Here is a 17,394-nt window from a genome sequence, read left to right on the forward strand (position 1 = left end):
ATCCATGCTTATCCCCAAGATGCCACACCCCTCCCTCAACAATTTAGAATTTTTGAGATAATCAGGTTGAATTGTCACTTACCAGTGTAGGAAGGGAAGGAGGCTCTGTAAATGATGCTTTGGTAAATTATTCCAATGTTTATTAAAGTTATCCATCTACACATTTTAAACTTGGAATGGAAGATGTGGAAATCAGGGTTTAGACTGTCAAAGAAATTCTAGTGGTTCAGCTAGAAGCCAGTAATCATACAGGGCACTCGAGACATTCACAGGCAATTTCAGCCCCACCCAATCACCAACTTCTAACTTCTTCCTATATCTCTTACCTCACCATCTATTCAGATCCTTGGTCATTTTTATTTTAAAATTGCAGATGGCTTATTTTATTCTTACAATACCAACTGTAAGATCATCTCCCTTCCTTGTCCTTGACCACCGTAGCATTAGCCTTGACTCTGGCTTCCTCCCTCAATAAAAGATATTACTGAGTGTGGTCTAACCAGATAAAAAAAAATATCAATGTTTTCCTCCTTTTCAAAAACCATTTAAATGCCAACCAAAAATTCAACTATAGTCTCAGATGTTATCTTTTCACCATTCTTACCTTGGGCCTTTTAGAAAAGTAATCAATACCTACAATGTCAAATGCTTCTTGCCTACACAAAACTGCAAAAGGACCAATGACATAATACCTAGTTTCCTCTAAAGATCATCAGGTAACCCCAAAGGATGTGTTTCAACCACTACATTTTATGCAGATTTGTCACAGTGAGGACATGCAGGATATGCATCTACTTAGGTAACTATTACAGAATCTATTCCAGGCCACCAATAGTAATCACATGTCGTGCACTTTGTAATCGACATTCCAAGATGGTCTTCACGGAACAAATTAAATAATTTCTTCCGTATTACTGCTGGAGGAACAATTTTGTCACCTCTTGCTGACACACCATTGTCAAATGCAACTCATCTCACTCCTTCCTGAAAGATGATAGATCTCCTCTTACATTTACACTTGTGGCTTTTCACAATCAACATATTGTATAACTTTACCCATAATACTATCCTGTTTCATTTCAAACTTCCACATTGTTGTTTCGTCTTACTTGGTGTTCTCGTGCTGCATCTGGCTCGTGGTGTGTACGGGAACAGCAAGTAGAATGTTTGGGTTTGATCAGGAGTGGAGATTCGATGAAGTTTCGGGGCAGTGTTGTTTAACACGGTGGGTCGTTGAGGGACACGCTGTATTTCCAGCACTAAAATAAAAGTATTTGAAGACAACTTACCTCTTCACGGCATCTTCTGTAACCTGTGGAACATAACACACATGCCCTCAGACACTGCTTCCTACATATCTGTAACACAATCTTTAACCACGTCACCATAGGTATAAGCCACCTCTTGAACTTGCAAACCTTCTTAACTGCTTACAGTTAATCTTAAATTACAATTAGCATTAACATTTTCTCTGCCTGGTACACAATCCACCTAATACTTAAAAAGCTTGTAACTTTGAAGCCAACCTGGCTACTATCGCTAACAGCATGCATCCAGCACCTGGAGACAACATTTTGATTAGAGGTTTGTGGTCAGTACGCAGGATGAATTTTGAACTCCTTATAAACATCTTGAAATGTTCTTCTGCCAATGTAAATGCCAGCATCTCCTAGTCTATGACCAGATAATTCCCTTCTGAATTTCTTGTCCTTGATCTATACATAGCAACCCATTCTTTACCAACATCACAGTAGACCAACACTGCACCTAACCCACAATTGCTTGTACACTGTTTCCTAATTACAAAAGGGTGTAAACAAGAAGCATGCACAATCCCATCTTTATGATATATACATTACTCTTTCTGTTGTTTACCCCATTCAAATTTAGCATTTTTCTTCAGTATTTTCCTTAATGTTTCATCTTTAGTAGCATAGTTGCCCACAAACATAGCATAAAACCCTATTAGACCTAAAAAGAAAGCAATTGATCTTTAGATGTGGGTGTTGGTGGCTCAGTTCTGGATTTAACCAAGTTTTCTTTGGGTTTAATTCCACCCTTCTGATACTGTGATCCAAATAATCCATGTCCTGTCTGCTGAATTTGCACTTAGAAACCCTCAGAGTCAATCCAAGATGACCTAATGCCTGTAAATCTCATTTGAGATTATCATGTTCCTCCTGGTTGACCCAAACACCAAACTATTGTCTTGGAAAGCAAAACCTCCAGATATACCCTTCAAAGTCTCAGTTAAGCATTGACAAAGTACAACTGCACTAGCAAATTCAAATGGCACCCTGAGAAATTGAAAATACTTTTATGTGTTACGAATCCATCAAGTTCTTTGAACTCATTAGTTATTTCTACCTGAGGATACGCACTTGCCAGAGATGAGGTTGAAAAAACGTGGACACCAGGTAGCCTTGAGACAATTTCATGTAAATTAGGAAGAGGATGTTGATCTATCTAAATAGAACCATTGAGACTTCTCAGGTCCATACAGAGCTTTTATTCTGCTGTGCTCTTCAGTGAAATAACAACTGAAGACAAACAGAAAACTCTATGGGCTTGATGATTTGTCTTTGACACACATTTTTAAGCATATCACCAAGCATATTGTAAGCATATCACCAAGTTTAACTCTTATAGTTGACAGGAATACTTCTAACTTTATGCTCCACACGAGACCCATTCTGTTATAAGATGATAAGGTGTTTGAAAGCTTTATACTTCTCATGAACTTCAGAAAAACATTTTGAATTGTTTTTGTTTTCAACATAATGTTCAGAACGGTCATCTAAAGTATCATTTACAACAAAGACAGGAGGACCAGCCCTAGCATCAAGCTACATTTTTGAATTTTATCTGCAGTATAAACATTTCCCTGAGCACACTTCCTTTGGAACTACAAGGACACCAAAAAAAAGCAATACGTTAATCCTCTGTCTAATATATCCAATAGGCGCTGCATCAGGGGTATGAAAGGAAGTCTTTCCACAACTGTTATAAAAGAGACTTTTCCACATTCCATATTAGTATAAAATGCACAAGAGTCAATAATCGTGGTTACCTCTTCACATCTCCTCTGGTTACCCATTTAAGAAAATCCTCTTTGCAACTTCCTTCCTCAGAAAAAGTCAAAATTGTATTGGTATTGGTTTCAAACATACTCACATCATCCCTTTTATCTAGTATATTTACAGACTACCCTCCCTTACAGACACAGCTAATGTGCCTATTTTGCACATCAGCCAGGTCTTATTGATGGCAGGACAGCCATTGAAATTTCCCACATGCGCAGAAGTACCACATCAGCAAAATTCATGTTAAAAAATATTTCCTTGCAAAATTCTTATTCAGTCATTTATCTCACATTTTTAAATCCTCCAAATGCTTCCTTACAACACACACTATATTAGAATACTAGATTGTGCAATTCCTTTGGCAATCTCAATGGGGGCATTCAACGTTGAATTCTAAACCAATCAAAGTATTTCCGGTGCCCTGGGGTAGTTAGTGCACTAAGTAGGGGCTTGGTCCCACAGAACTTGATCACACATTAAATTCTCACAAGTTGCTGCAAAATTCATTAAAACTGCAACGCAATATTCCATACTTTACCCATTCTCTTTCTTTTTATAATAAAATTTTAATCTTTCCATAATTGTACTTACCTTTTTCCACTATTTAATGCCAAGTTACTTCGCAGGAGGGCCAAAAACAGCTAAATCACCTGGAAGAGGTAATGTTTTGATATCCTTAAGATCCTGACCACCCAAACAATGTTTAGGAAGTGACTTGTTTGTATGGCGCAGCATACTCGTCACCATTGAGTACCCATAAGTAATACATTTAGCCAAGTATCCCAAAACATAGGGAGTAATCCATCCGTCTGCAAAAATGTATTTGGCAGTACAATGCTTGACATTATGAATGTAAGATATAAATACTGTAAGCAAAATTCAGCAGCTCTGACAAAAACTTAAAGCTATGATTTGGACGAACCCAAAAATATGTATGTAAACAACAAAGACTAGACTTCTCTAAAGTACATATTCTGAGAAGTACATTTCAAATATATAACACATTTTATACTACTGGTAAATTAATTAAATGATACAGTTGTCTTCAAAATGTGCTAGGCCGAAACAGTGGTCATCACCTTCAACGTTTAGCAATAGTAAATCTATTGTTTGATGCAAAAGAGTATAAGCAGAAGAGCGCCTTTGACTGATGCAATTCTTGTTGATTACACCCTTGGTTGAATACCAATGTGGTGTAAATGAAGTTAGGTACACTGCCACAGAGGTACAGACTGTGCAGGAACTTGAGAAGATGGCCTAGTACCACAAAACCACCAAAGATGTCTGACAAAATTATTTATGACGAAGGTCACGTTACTTTAGATCCCTGCAAATCACTCTCAAAGCCACATCCAATATGACTGTCAATGAAAAGACACTGCATGTAAATGTTTTTTGACAGCAGTTAGGTCATGTTGATGAGATCATATTCCTGTACATAATAAGTAAAAGACAAATCCAATATGGGGGCTGATGTTAGGACATTAGGTGCTTAACATCATTATTGATGGTTGATGGTTATTTTTTGACATGTTACCCTTGCAGTAAGGGCTGGCACTAACCAGGCACGTTGCAGGAGTTTAAAGTCAAGGGCAGGCACAACAGTTCATTAACTAATGCACCAGTATCAACTTCCTAAGCCACACAAGTCCTCAAAGTCAGCAGAGTAATTGACCACCAAGAAGAAAGTCTCACCCATCAAACACTGCCTGTGCTCCCAATGTCGCTAATGGTGGAAGCCTATGATCACAGTACACAACTATGGAAATCTAGAATTGTCAGGTAGGCAGAAATAGGAGGAGTCCAAAAGACAATATTATGTGTGTGCAAATGCACAGCTTAGAACCTATCAGGCTATAAAAAATAGCAAGAAGAAAGGGAAGATAGGCAGGAGCACCAGGTTCTGGAGCATTCACCCTCGTTGAATGAATGTGTGCAAAAAAATAGGAATGGTGCACCCTGCGCTCTACAGCACTGCCGCCAGCTGGATTACAAGCCAGAGACAATGCTGTAGGCTGTTTCCCGCTAGGCCAGTGGACTGAAACTCGTTTTTTTTGCCCGTTAACCTAGTGGGAAACTCTTATTGGGGCCAGCGGGGAGGTAGATTGTGTGTCGGCAACCTCCCCATCGGAAGTTCGGCGAACGATGTAAACCACCTGCCAAACTCATAATGAGCCCCTGTTTGAACACAAGTGGGGTATCGGCACATGCAAATATCTGAAAAGTTGGTGGTGCTTACTAATAAGGGTCTCAAGAGGTCCTTTCCCGAACATGGTACTTTTGACACTGAGAGACTAGGAAACTTGCAAAAGAAATTAAAAGAACCTAAGAACAAAATAGAGGCTGGCGAATGTCCGCCACAGGGGCACGAGGAGGCCAATGAACACAAACATGAATTTCAAGTTTGTGTTGTGAAACATACCCAATGAAGCTGGAATACCAAATAAATCACCTTAGGGACAGCAGAGAGTTGGTGTTCCTACAGCTCTGCGTACTGCCTATTTATGCCCCCAATCACTGAATCACAAGAAAAAGCGAAGGAGAGCGAGGTCACCAGGGAGGAGGATGTAGTGGACATTTTTCTTGCTCAGCCAATGGGAAGGGAGTACAGCTGCAGATGCATCTGGAACCATAACAGTGCTTGCAGGACCACTGGTGGATAGAGCACAAGGAGGTAACACATAAGTGTGTGCAGTAAAGGTATTGACGGACTATAGGCAATCAGCTAGAAGCACCCAAATAGTCAAGTAAACCACAGACTGTACAATCGGAGAAGTCTACAAAAAGAGTGCGTTCAGCCCCTGCTGGACATGGAGATTCCACTGAGCACAGCCTCACCAATAATCAACAAGCCTAAGAAGGACAGCAGACTGACTGGCTAGCAAACACTTCCCCTCCACTGACTCTAGCAAAGCAGACAATGAACACCTCGCCCCATCCTTTCCTGATGCCTTTGTACCCTTGAGAGACTACCCTGCTCCTGGAGGTAGAGTCACCATGTATGTTCTTTTGACCCCACCGGATTGAATGAGCATCAAGAAAACAGTTCCCCAGTATTAATGAAAATCCAACCCAGTTTGTGAAGAACTGCAAAGTGTGTTTGAAGTTTACAGATCCAACTGGGCTGCTGGGAATCAACTGCTGTGTTAAACGGTTCTTAGTGAAGTCAGAGATTGATTTGTGCAAACATCAGCATGGCCAAGCAGGACCCCAGGAACGATGATCCTGAACACAGCAAAGGATGCATTGTTGAATACTGTTGTGAATGCGTGCCTGGTGAGAACAGATTGGACCAAGATTTCAAATTTCAAACAGAATTTGGGTGAATCACAAACAGATTATTTAGACAGGCTTGAGGATGTTTCTGAAAGGTTTTCAGGCATTTCCTGCCCAATTGAAAGGGGTCAGGAAGCTAAAGGGTGCTGCTTTTATATAAGGATTGTTACACAAAGTGCGAAGTTAACTAATTACAATAAGTATTTGATGGCTAATTAGGAATATAACAGAATAGTATACTGTTGCCAACCACTGTGTGGCTTTGCAGGAAAGACAGAGAACTTTGAATCTAAACTAATGACTTTGAAATCGTAGAATGCGCAGCAGTGTGAAGGAAAAAGGGGCCCACAAGGGGGTACAGCGGGTGACTGAGAGTGGGACGGAGAGGAGGAAAAGTGTGAAGGGGAAACGGAAGTGGGAAGAGCAGAAGCCTTGGGTGTGAGAGGATCATGTTTTGCCTGTCGTCGACTGGGACATTGGAAAACAGATTGCCCTAATGCTGTTTCAAATGTAGCTGATATTGCTGACCTGCCAAAATTTAACCAAACAACACAAAACTCTTACCCTGAATTGTAGGACAGCCAGAGAGATTGTGACTATGCCCACTTGTCTTATTGATACTGGTGTCAGTCGCATTGCTTTGAAAACCTCTGAATTATCCTATTACCTCTGTTGGGCTTGTCCATAGACTTGCCCAGTATTTAAAACCAGCATGTTTCCCACCACACTTCTGTCCCCGTCTCCATCAAGTTTGCCCCCATTACTGATGCTTTTTCCTAAGTCCTAGCTCAACAGCCAGTTGGTTGGCTTGGGATATCCTGTGTAAATCTAACTGCACTGTGTTCTGTACACCCAGAGGGCTCCCTCAACATACCCCAGCACTGTGAGAATGTGGCGCTGACACAGTTCTGTGAAACTGCAGACTATCGACCTATTTTAAATTGATGCCATATCAAACCGATTTGTTCTCGTGGGTGCCTTTCACATTGTTTTCCACAGGATCCATTGACCTGAGATTAATTTCATCAACAGAGCAATTGTAAATCAAGATCAACCACAAAATAAACTGCCTTGCATCCCTCAGAATCCTCTTACACCCAAGGGTGTGTCGGGGATCCATCCAACGTTGTGGTCTGGTGATGTGGTCTCCTCCACCCAGTGCAAGCATCCTGCACCTCTACAAGACGTCTGCACAAAAGGGGCACTTTTGTGCTCATCAAGAAACTGGAGTCATTTTGTGGGCTAAAGTAAATGTGACATTGTTGTGGAGACAATACACCGTGAAGCAACCCGTTATGAACACCATCTTACCACTGGCATAGATTCATCAGTGTAAAAAAAGAAACATGCACATTTCATCTGTCGAAAGAAGTCCTACCTTGGTTGCCTTGAGAATGAGCTGTGGAGTGTCGTCCTGGCTACATCATTCCCACTATGAGACACTCTGCCATTCAGCCTCTCGAGCAGTTGCAGGTGTGCCACGAGATCTCTTAAACAAACAGGTTATTTTGCATTAAATTCTCTACTGATGGTGTATGGCAGGCCATCTGGAAAACTAGACATAATGCTGAGATACTGGAAGAAGGAGCCAACTCCTTAACCCAAGGTTTGAAACTAGAAAGCTGCTCAAAAGACCATACTCTTACAGAACACAATAACCTTAGATTATATCCTAGTGGCCAAAGAGGGTGTCTGTGCGATATCAAGCAATTCCCTTAGCTCATCTGCTTGATACAATTAGGAATGATGAGGGTTATGGTAATAAAGAATTAAAAACTTAAATTATTCAACTCTATGCTGTTGATTTATTATGGAGTTTTCACCTCCCAGTTAAAAAGGGGGTCTTAAAAACAAAAAGTTGTATACATAGGTACCTTAACATATGGTGATATATTTTATTAATCAAGTGTGATTTCAAGGTTGTACCTGCTTCAAGCCCACTAACACCTCAGCTTTATTGCACACTTTCAGTTATTTTAAATAAGGTTCAATTTTATTATTATGTGTTGTACCCAGCACATTTTAACTAAGCTGTTCTAGTAAAGGTAGCTTTGTTCCAAAGATGGCACATTGAAGTTTGTATTTCACAAAGTAGTGGAGTCAGCCTTTTGCCGGTGAAACATGTCTCCTTCCCAAGGCCTTCTGACACTCTTTACATGAGAAGAGTCTGGTACCTAGTGCCGATCTGCAGGCTTCTGTTATTGATGTGTTCTCACTTCCACCCATTTGCATTGAGTAAAAGTGGATGAATGTAGCACTAAACTGTTTGGATTTTCTCATTACATACTCCAACTGATCGAAGATGTGGCTCTGGTCAGCTGATTAGGCAGCTGCTTTGCTTATTTAAAGGCTTCTTGGCTATTTGTGCATTAAACACATCAGACTTCTACGTGCTTTCTAAAGAGTCTGTTTTGTTTTACCAAAGCTAAGGGAAAAGCATCCTCACCAAAGTGGGGGGGGCGCGGCCCGTTAGGGGTTGGGGCCTCCGAGGCCCTGGGCGCACTCCCCCTTTTTTTTCATTTCGCCATGGGTGCGCGGTGTCGGCCAGGCTTCCGCCCTCGCGCCTCTCGAGACGTTGGGGCGGAAGTGCAGCAGGGGGCCTGACGTGGGGCCATCGTTGGTTCTTGTCTGGATCCGGCTGCCGCAAACCGGTGGGTGGCTACTTAAGAGCCCCCCCAAGAAGGCTGGACCTTCTTTACCTGTGTTGCGGCGGCCGGACCTGTGCGGGATCCCGCGATTTGCACGCACGTTGGGGAATGTTGGTCAGAACTTTAAGCGCCTAAAAATAGCTCATTCGAGAGAGCGTTTTTCTGAAGATTTGAAGGTCCTTGGTTCGATTCCTGCTCCCCTCTCCGTATAGTAGAAGAAACCTCGCACCGGTAACGTGAGTAATTGGTCTATCAACACAGCGCGTGTCTGCAGCGCTTTCAACAATTTAAGGCAGCTGGGTCCTGGGGGTATATCGGAGGAAAACCTTGCACCGGTAACGCAAGGTAGTTGGATTATTATTAGAGTATGCGTCTGCAGCGCTTTCAAACAATTTTATTAATACTGCGCATGTCGGCAGCGTTTTCAAGCAATTTAAGTTGTTTGCCTCTGCTCTGTTGAGAACCGGCCAAGTATTGGCGCGCGGGTGGTTTGGACCGTATTGCACACACCGCCCAAAGGGCACGCGGGTCGGGTATACTGTGGCTCAGTGTACTGTTTCAAAAATATATATATACTGAATCTCGCAGATACAAAGGGGCCTGAAGGCAAGTGTGACTTTGTGTCGTGTTAGACCTACCTGTGGTGCGCGTAACTAAAGAGAAATTGTTGATTTATCAGGGGGCTTACTCGGATTCAGCCACAGGGGTTCAGGATCTGTATGGTGGCCCAAATGATTTAGGGTGGTTGTCGCAGAGTTAAGCATTTAAGAGGGGTTATCCTCTTAATCCTTGTGGTTAACTGTGTTGTATTCATCTTATTTTCAGGGTCATCAAAAAAATAATAATAATAATGTATATTTAATTTCTTCAATTCTGCCTCAGAGTAGTTGCCCACCTTACAGTCCATCATGCCACCAAAGAAGGCTAGCACCCAAAAAGGAAAAGGTCGGGACCCCGAGTTGTCCCAGCTTTTAAGATTAGTTTTAGAAAAATTGGGGAGTGAGGACACAAGTGAGGTCAATGGGTCCCCTGAAAAGGAAGTTGGTGGGGGTAGGGGCACCCACCCAAAACGGTCCCATGTGGCCCCCAGCGCTGCTTTCCCCCCGGTTAAGCGCAGGAAGAATGGGAAAGCGCAGGTGCCGGCCTCCACTAATCTGACGCCTCCCACAGCTGTTAGTCTGCCAGCACAGTTTATCTTGCCTGATACCCCAGCCCCTTCCAAAGTGCCACCCCCTGCGCCTCCCGCATTAAATACAGGCACCAGGGCACCACCGGGCCTGGGCTTAGAAGGGGTCCTAACTGATATCCGTAAGTCCCTGGCGGCCTAGGCGCCTACAGCTCAGTCCGGGGCACCACCCACTCCTTTACCAGGGATAGCTGTTCCCGCGCCATTGGGTCCCCCGCCAGTGCGCTTGCCCGAGCACCAGGCGCAGGATCAGGATCCTTCCAGGTTGGCGCTATTAGAGGTATCTAAGTTATTGGCCAGTATTAATGTTCCAGCTACCAACACACCACCGCCTACAGCACCGTGGGGGTCAAGCGACTCTTGGCAGAATACAGTAACAGACCTAAAGATTCAAGTAGACGCAATGGTGGCAGCGCATACTTCAAATCCTCTACAGGCTTCAAATAGTAGCCCGAGTGTCGCCCCGGCACGAGCACCGTTCTCACCTCACCCCCCTTGGTTCAAAACGTCTTGTCCAGTTCCAGCAAGGTTTCTGGTCAGGTCAATCCTACTAAGGAAGGGACAACAGATTCGTTACTATCCAGACCAGGTAAGCTGGCAGCTCACGTTAGTACAGAAGTTAAAGAAAAGATATGGAAGGGGGAATTTGTGGACATCTTTTCGTGGATAAGCGCAAAAAGGAGGGAGGTTGAAGGGAAAGAAAAATAACCTAAGTCATCCTCTTATGTGGAAAGGAAGCCCAAAATAGAGGAGAACATCACAAATTGGTTATTCGGTTTTAACATTTTTATGTCAATCCTGTTGGAAAAAAAAACAGAGTTGGGCACCTCTTTGATTTATTACGCGATTAAAATATTGAAAGCTCAACACACTTATGGGGGGTTGGCTTGGTTGGAATATGACAGAGATTTTCGTTGGGCAAAAGTAGAGGATCCGTCCATTGGTCTCTGGGAGGCAGCCCTTTCAGCCTCAGATGTCAGGTGAGAAGTAGGGGGTCGTGCTGGGCATTCAACAGAAAGATGTGTTCACGTCCCGCCGGAACCTGCAAATTCAGACATAATTGTTCCTTTTGCGGGCAACCCTCCCACCCTGAATCAAAATGTATCAAGAAATCAAAAGAGCGGGGTAGGGACCCTAGTAAACCATCAAATTAATCGCCCCCTGCCCTCCCCTAATAGGCTAGACGCATTGCACCCTTGGTTGCAAGCTTACCCTGCTTTGGATTCCGCATTAGTACTTCTTCACGGTTTTTCCTTTGGTTTCTGGATACCTGCCCCTAATGTCTCTCCTGTAAATCACTGTAAGAACTTAATATCCGCATCTCAGAACTCTGTAGTGGTAGCCAGGAAGCTGGAGAAAGAAAGGGCCCTGGGCAGGCTTGCCGGCCCTTTCAAAAGCCCACCGTTAACTGGTTTTATGTGTTCCCCTTTGGGAGTGGTTCCTAAGAAAGAACCAGGACAGTTAAGACTGATTCATAATTTGTCGGCCCCTCGGGGGTCATCAGTCAACAATGCCATTGATCCTCAGCTTTGCTCGGTCCGCTATGCATCAGTGGACAATGCAGTAGATAAAGTTAGGGCGTTGGGCCGGGGGGCATTGTTAGCAAAAACCGACATTGAGTCAGCCTTCCGTCTGCTTCCTGTCCACCCTGATGACTACCACCTATTGGGTTTTCAATTCCGGGGTGAATACTATTATGACCAATGCATGCCCATGGGTTGTAGTATATCATGCAGTTATTTTGAACAATTCAGCTCCTTTCTTCAGTGGGTATTTCCCTTCGTACTGGGCACCGCGAGGTCATTCATTACTTGGATGACTTCCTGATTCTGTGCCCTCCTAGTTCTGACAGGTGCAAGTGGGCCCTCCGAGCCTTGATCGCTTTGTTTGAAGAATTCGGTGTACCTTTGGTGCCAGAAAAAATGGTCGGCCCTTCTACCTGCATCACTTTCCTGGGGATTGAAATTGATTCAGTGGCGGGGGAGTTTCGCTTGCCTCTGGACAAGTTGCTGGCCTTCAAAGGGTCCATTCGTGCTACGTTGTCTCAAGAAAAGGTGACCCTGCACCAGCTCCAGGTGCTAGTTGGCCAGCTGAATTTTGCACTGAGAATCATTCCCATGGGCCGCCCCTTTTCCAGGTCAATCGCTCGCTCAATGGCGGGTCTGAAGGAAAAACATCACCACACTCGTTTGTCTGGAGAAGTTAGGGAGGACCTAAAGTTGTGGGACCTGTTTCTAAAGACGTTCAACGGATCTGTGATTTGGCCACGAAAAGAGATATCAGCCCCACGCTGGGCCTATACACTGATTCTGCAGGTAGCATAGGTTTTGGCGCAATACTGGGCACATTATGGTGTAGGGCAAATTGGCCAGAAGATTGGGTCAGTAGGGGGTGGACCAAGAATATAGCCTTTTTGGAATTATTCCCAATTGTGGTTGCTGTAAATATCTGGGCGGAAGAATTAAAGAAGAGGGTTGTAATTTTTTGGTCCGACAACATGGCGGTAGTAGAAGTTATTAACCGCCAGGGGGCTTCATGCCCTCTGGTCTTGCACCTGTTGAAACACTTGATTCTGGCTTGTCTGCAACACAACATTACGTTCAGGGCAAAACATGTGCCTGGGGTCCATAACAACGCAGCTGACGCACTGTCTCGCTCATTAATGCAGGATTTTCTGCGGTATCACCCACAGGCGATGGAGAAGATGACGAAGTTCCCAGAATCTCTGTGGAAGATTGGTGCCCCGCCCTCCCAGACTTAGTAGCAACGTCTCTGGCACCACGTACAAAAGCAGCGTATGGGAACAATTTTTACCTTTCCAGGCGTTTTTTTTCGGAAGCAGCATATTTCAGACACGTTCACTGAATCCGCAGTGGGGGTTTTCCTGCAGCATTTACAAATTTTAGGGCACCCTGTGTCATGCGCAAAGGCCTACTTGTCGGCGATACACTTCTTTGCAAAGATCAGAAATTTAGAGGGACCATTGAATACTTTTATATAAGACAGGCCCTAGTGGGTTGGGCCAAGGGGTCCCCAGGTAGCACAGATGGCCTGCGACCCGTCACCACCCCTCTGTTAGATTTTTTTTTAAGTACACTCCACGTCATCTGCTCTTCACAGGCTAAGGCGGCTTTATTCGCCGCAGCATTCGCGTTGGCCTTTTACGGGGCTTTCCGCATCAGCGAATTGGTGGGCTCTTCCAGGGGTGACCACTCACGGGGACTACAGCGGAGAGACGTGTCGGTCTGCGCCGGGTCCCTGTCCATAATGTTGCGCAAATCAAAGACAGACCAGCTTAAAAAAGGAACACGCATCACGCTCTGTGCCGCGCCCAGTTCCCCCTTATGCCCGGTGTCCCTTACAAACAGATATCTTGCAGTCCGCCCTCCAGCAGGCTCTTCGGCCTTGTTTATACACCCCAATGGAGACTGCCTATTGCGCTACCAGTTCTCGGAAGTCTTCAAGTTGGCCCTAAAAGCAATTGGGGTGGATCCAAAAGGGTACTCCTCCCTTTCATTTAGAATAGGGGCAGCCACATTAGCGGCGGCAGCGGGCCTTCCAGCTACCGCAGTTAAAGGCATAGGACGGTGGTCTTCAGAATGTTACAAGCGGTACATCAGGCCTGATTTGGTGTAATGGCGGCACGGATGCTTGTTTGTGATCTCTCACGCTCCTGTTTCTTTTCTTTTCAGTCAAATGTCTCAACGTGTGGTCAGGGTTTTGGGTCATTCATTTGTTTGTCAGGCGGCATATCGGGTGTAACAGCTCCGTGGGTCGAATCCGGCGAGCATGCAAGGTGAGGCATTTCGCTGGTGCGGTATTGGTGGAGGAGGCATCACGCAACTACAGCATCTGGTCAATATGGCGAAAGGATGTTGGGGACTGCAGTCTCCGGATCTAATCATTATTCACTTGGGGGGCAATGATTTGGTGCGATTAGGCCGTAAGGCACTGAGGGAGGCAGTATTCTTAGACATCACAAAAGTGGCAAAGCAGTTCCCAGGGGCAGCAATTGCTTGGTCACACATGGTGCCGCGTCGAAAGTGGGGGGCAGGGATAAGATCAAGGACTATCAATGTGTCAGTTCGCCGGCTTAACGCCGAGATGGCAAAACTTTGCCCGGGCCCAGGGCGCTTATGGAACATTCCCCACAAACTACTAAAGGGCACCCACATGTTTCACAAGGACCAGGTGCATTTATCTGATGAAGGAACCAATCAATTTATCCGTGACATGTGGTGTTTTGCCCGCAGCCTCTTCTTGGGGGTGGAGGGCGAAGGACCTTTTGGGCTCTGGTCGCCCTTGTGGCGGAAATTGAGATATAAATGTGACTAGAAACAACGGGGGGGTCCCCAAGGTTGGGCCCCCGGGAGAACATCTGGGATAGGATCCTGAAGTTCTGAGCCAACCAGCGGATGTACACACCAGATCGGGGGTAAGAGAGCTCAGATCGCTGGGGGGAACATGGGGCTCCAGCTCTTGGCCGCCCCGTTACACCCCAAGGCTGATTGGTGTTTGGAGGGGGGGCGGAACCCGAAACATGAGGACAAGGTACGGTGTAGTCAGGGTACCCCTCCTACGGATACAGGTGAGACATGGGTCACCTTTGTAGTCCAATGGTGGTTCAGGACAGGAAGGGATCCTGTCAGATTTTATTTATGGTCACAAAAACTCTCGTTACATGTAAATAAAAATGTTTTTGGAAATGATTAACCTTTTTTATACTTGTTTTAAATAATTTTGCTTGATGAGTTATAAGATGTTCTTTGAGATGTGTTTCTAAGTATAAAGTAACCTCTTCCAACGATTAAAACTTGTCGCTCTGTATATTTCTGGTGGGGGGAGTGTGGGCCGACTGGAGGCCTCCGGATCCTAGGGAAAAGTGCCCTCACCAAAGTGGGGGGGCGCGGCCCGTTAGGGGTCGGGGCCTCCAAGGCCCTGGGGGCACTCCCCCCTTTTCTTCATTTCGCCAGGGGTGCGCGGTGTCGGCTGGGCTTCCGCCCTCGCGCCTCGCGAGGCGTTGGGGCGGAAGTGCAGCAGGGGGCCTGACGTGGGGCCATGGTTGGTTCTTGTCCAGATCTGGCTGCCGCAAACCGGTGGGGGGCTACTTAAGAGCCCCCCTCAAGAAGGCCAGACCTTCTTTACTTGTGTTGCGGCGGCCGGACCTGTGCGGGAGCCCGCAATTGACCCACCCACCCTCTCCTTTCTTTTGGTATGTTGGGAAGTGAGGTTTTGGAAATTGAGATATAAATGTGACTAGAAACAACAGGGGGGGGTCCCCAATGTTGGGCCCCCGGGAGGACATCTGGGATAGGATCCTGAAGTTCTGAGCCAACCAGCGGATGTACACTCCAGATCAGGGGGTAAGAGAGCTCAGATCGCTGGGGGGAACATGGGGCTCCAGCTCTTGGCCGCCCCGTTACACCCCGTGGCTGATTGGTGTTTGGAGGGGGGGCGGAACACGAAACATGAGGACAAGGTACGGTGTAGTCAGGGTAACCGCCCCTCCTACGGATACAGGTGAGACATGGGTCACCTGTGTGGTCCAATGGTGGTTCAGGACAGGAAGGGATCCTGTCAGATTTGATTTATGGTCACAAAAACTCTTGTTACATGTAAATAAAAAATGTTGTGGAAATTATTAACCTTTTTTATACTTGTTATAAATAATTTTGCTTGATGAGTTATGAGATGTTCTTTGAGATGTGTTTCTAAGAATAAAGTAACCTCTTCCAACGATTAAAACTTGTCGCTCTGCGTATTTCTGGTGGGGGGAGTGTGGGCCGTCTGGAGGCCTCTGGATCCTAACAGCAGTTATGACAAAAACATGAAAATTGGAGTGACCCAATTGTGTTGGATGAGGCCAAATCCCAAAGCAACAAATTAAATCGTATATGACATTTGTAAGGAATGCTGGTATCTAAATGCAATTACCAATTTTTTCATCATGGAATGCAAGCAGGTTAACGTGTTCAAAATATGAACATTATGAAAAAATGCTGTTTACCAAAGACTTAAGTTTGGAAAATGCAATGGTGATAAGGTGCCAGTTTGAGGAAACATCACAAAGAATCAAATACTTGTCTGTGGAGGGCACAATACAAAGAAATAAATGAAGTGAGACCTAGGAATAAAAACTACACTGTTTTTTATAAAACATGGTCTGGTTAATAAATTAATTCTAGGGAGGTGATAGACACAAGAATGGAAGCCTATATGTTATTACAATGGGTTTAAGGGACACTTTGTGGTGGATAAATTGCGCCTGGCAACCTGTCACTTAAGCAGGAAGTTAAAAAATAACAGATTTCACAGTAGAATGTGCCAGGGAAAAGAGGCAGAAGGGTGGCCAAAGTTGTGGGGGACATAAGGCATTATGCTGCTTTTGAAATAGAGTTGACAGTTTTAAAGAAAGTGGGGTAACTTAAATGAAATAGAAATTTAAGATTTAGTTGGAACTGTTAATTATTACGGATATTGTATAAGTAAGGAAAGCATGGCTCTTAAGGCTAGTCGGATCATGGACACTGAAGATGCACCTAACCATAAAGATAAGGAGCAGTTACGTTTTTTTCTTAGGCGTAGTTTATCATTTATTTTTCAGACAAGGCTAAGGGCCAGATGTATTATTCTTTCCAATAGCGATTACCAAATTGCAATTTTTTACGCATCGCAATTAAATAAACGCTATTGGAATGTATGAAACTCCAGGAGATTCATATAGTGATTTGCTAGGGCTCGCAAATGGACCTACCTCATTAATATTCATGAGGTAGGTCACAATTTGTGACCCATTGTGAATGGCTATAATCACAGGGATGGTAGCCTGCTGGGCTCAGCAGACCACCAAGTTTGTGATTGCTTTTAAATAAAGCAATCTTTTTTCTTTAAATGCAGCCCATTTTCCTTAAAGGAAAATGGGATGCGTTTAAAAAAGAAATATTATAGTTTTCTTTTCATTTAAGTAGGCAGTAGTCTGTGGGACCACTGCCTGCTCCTAAAAAATGTGTTTGCATGCATTCAATCCCTTGGGGACCCCTTCACCTTTGCGAATGGGTTACGACTAATTTGAAATTTGAAATTGGTGGTAAGTTTGATTGTTTTGTGACTGCATTCACGGGAACAATCATACATACCTCTGCGATTTAGTATTAGGAAGGGACGCCCCTTCCTAATACCGAATGGGTATGTAGTCGCAAAG

Source organism: Pleurodeles waltl, chromosome 11 (genome assembly GCF_031143425.1).
Source record: "Pleurodeles waltl isolate 20211129_DDA chromosome 11, aPleWal1.hap1.20221129, whole genome shotgun sequence".
NCBI lineage: Eukaryota > Metazoa > Chordata > Amphibia > Caudata > Salamandridae > Pleurodeles > Pleurodeles waltl.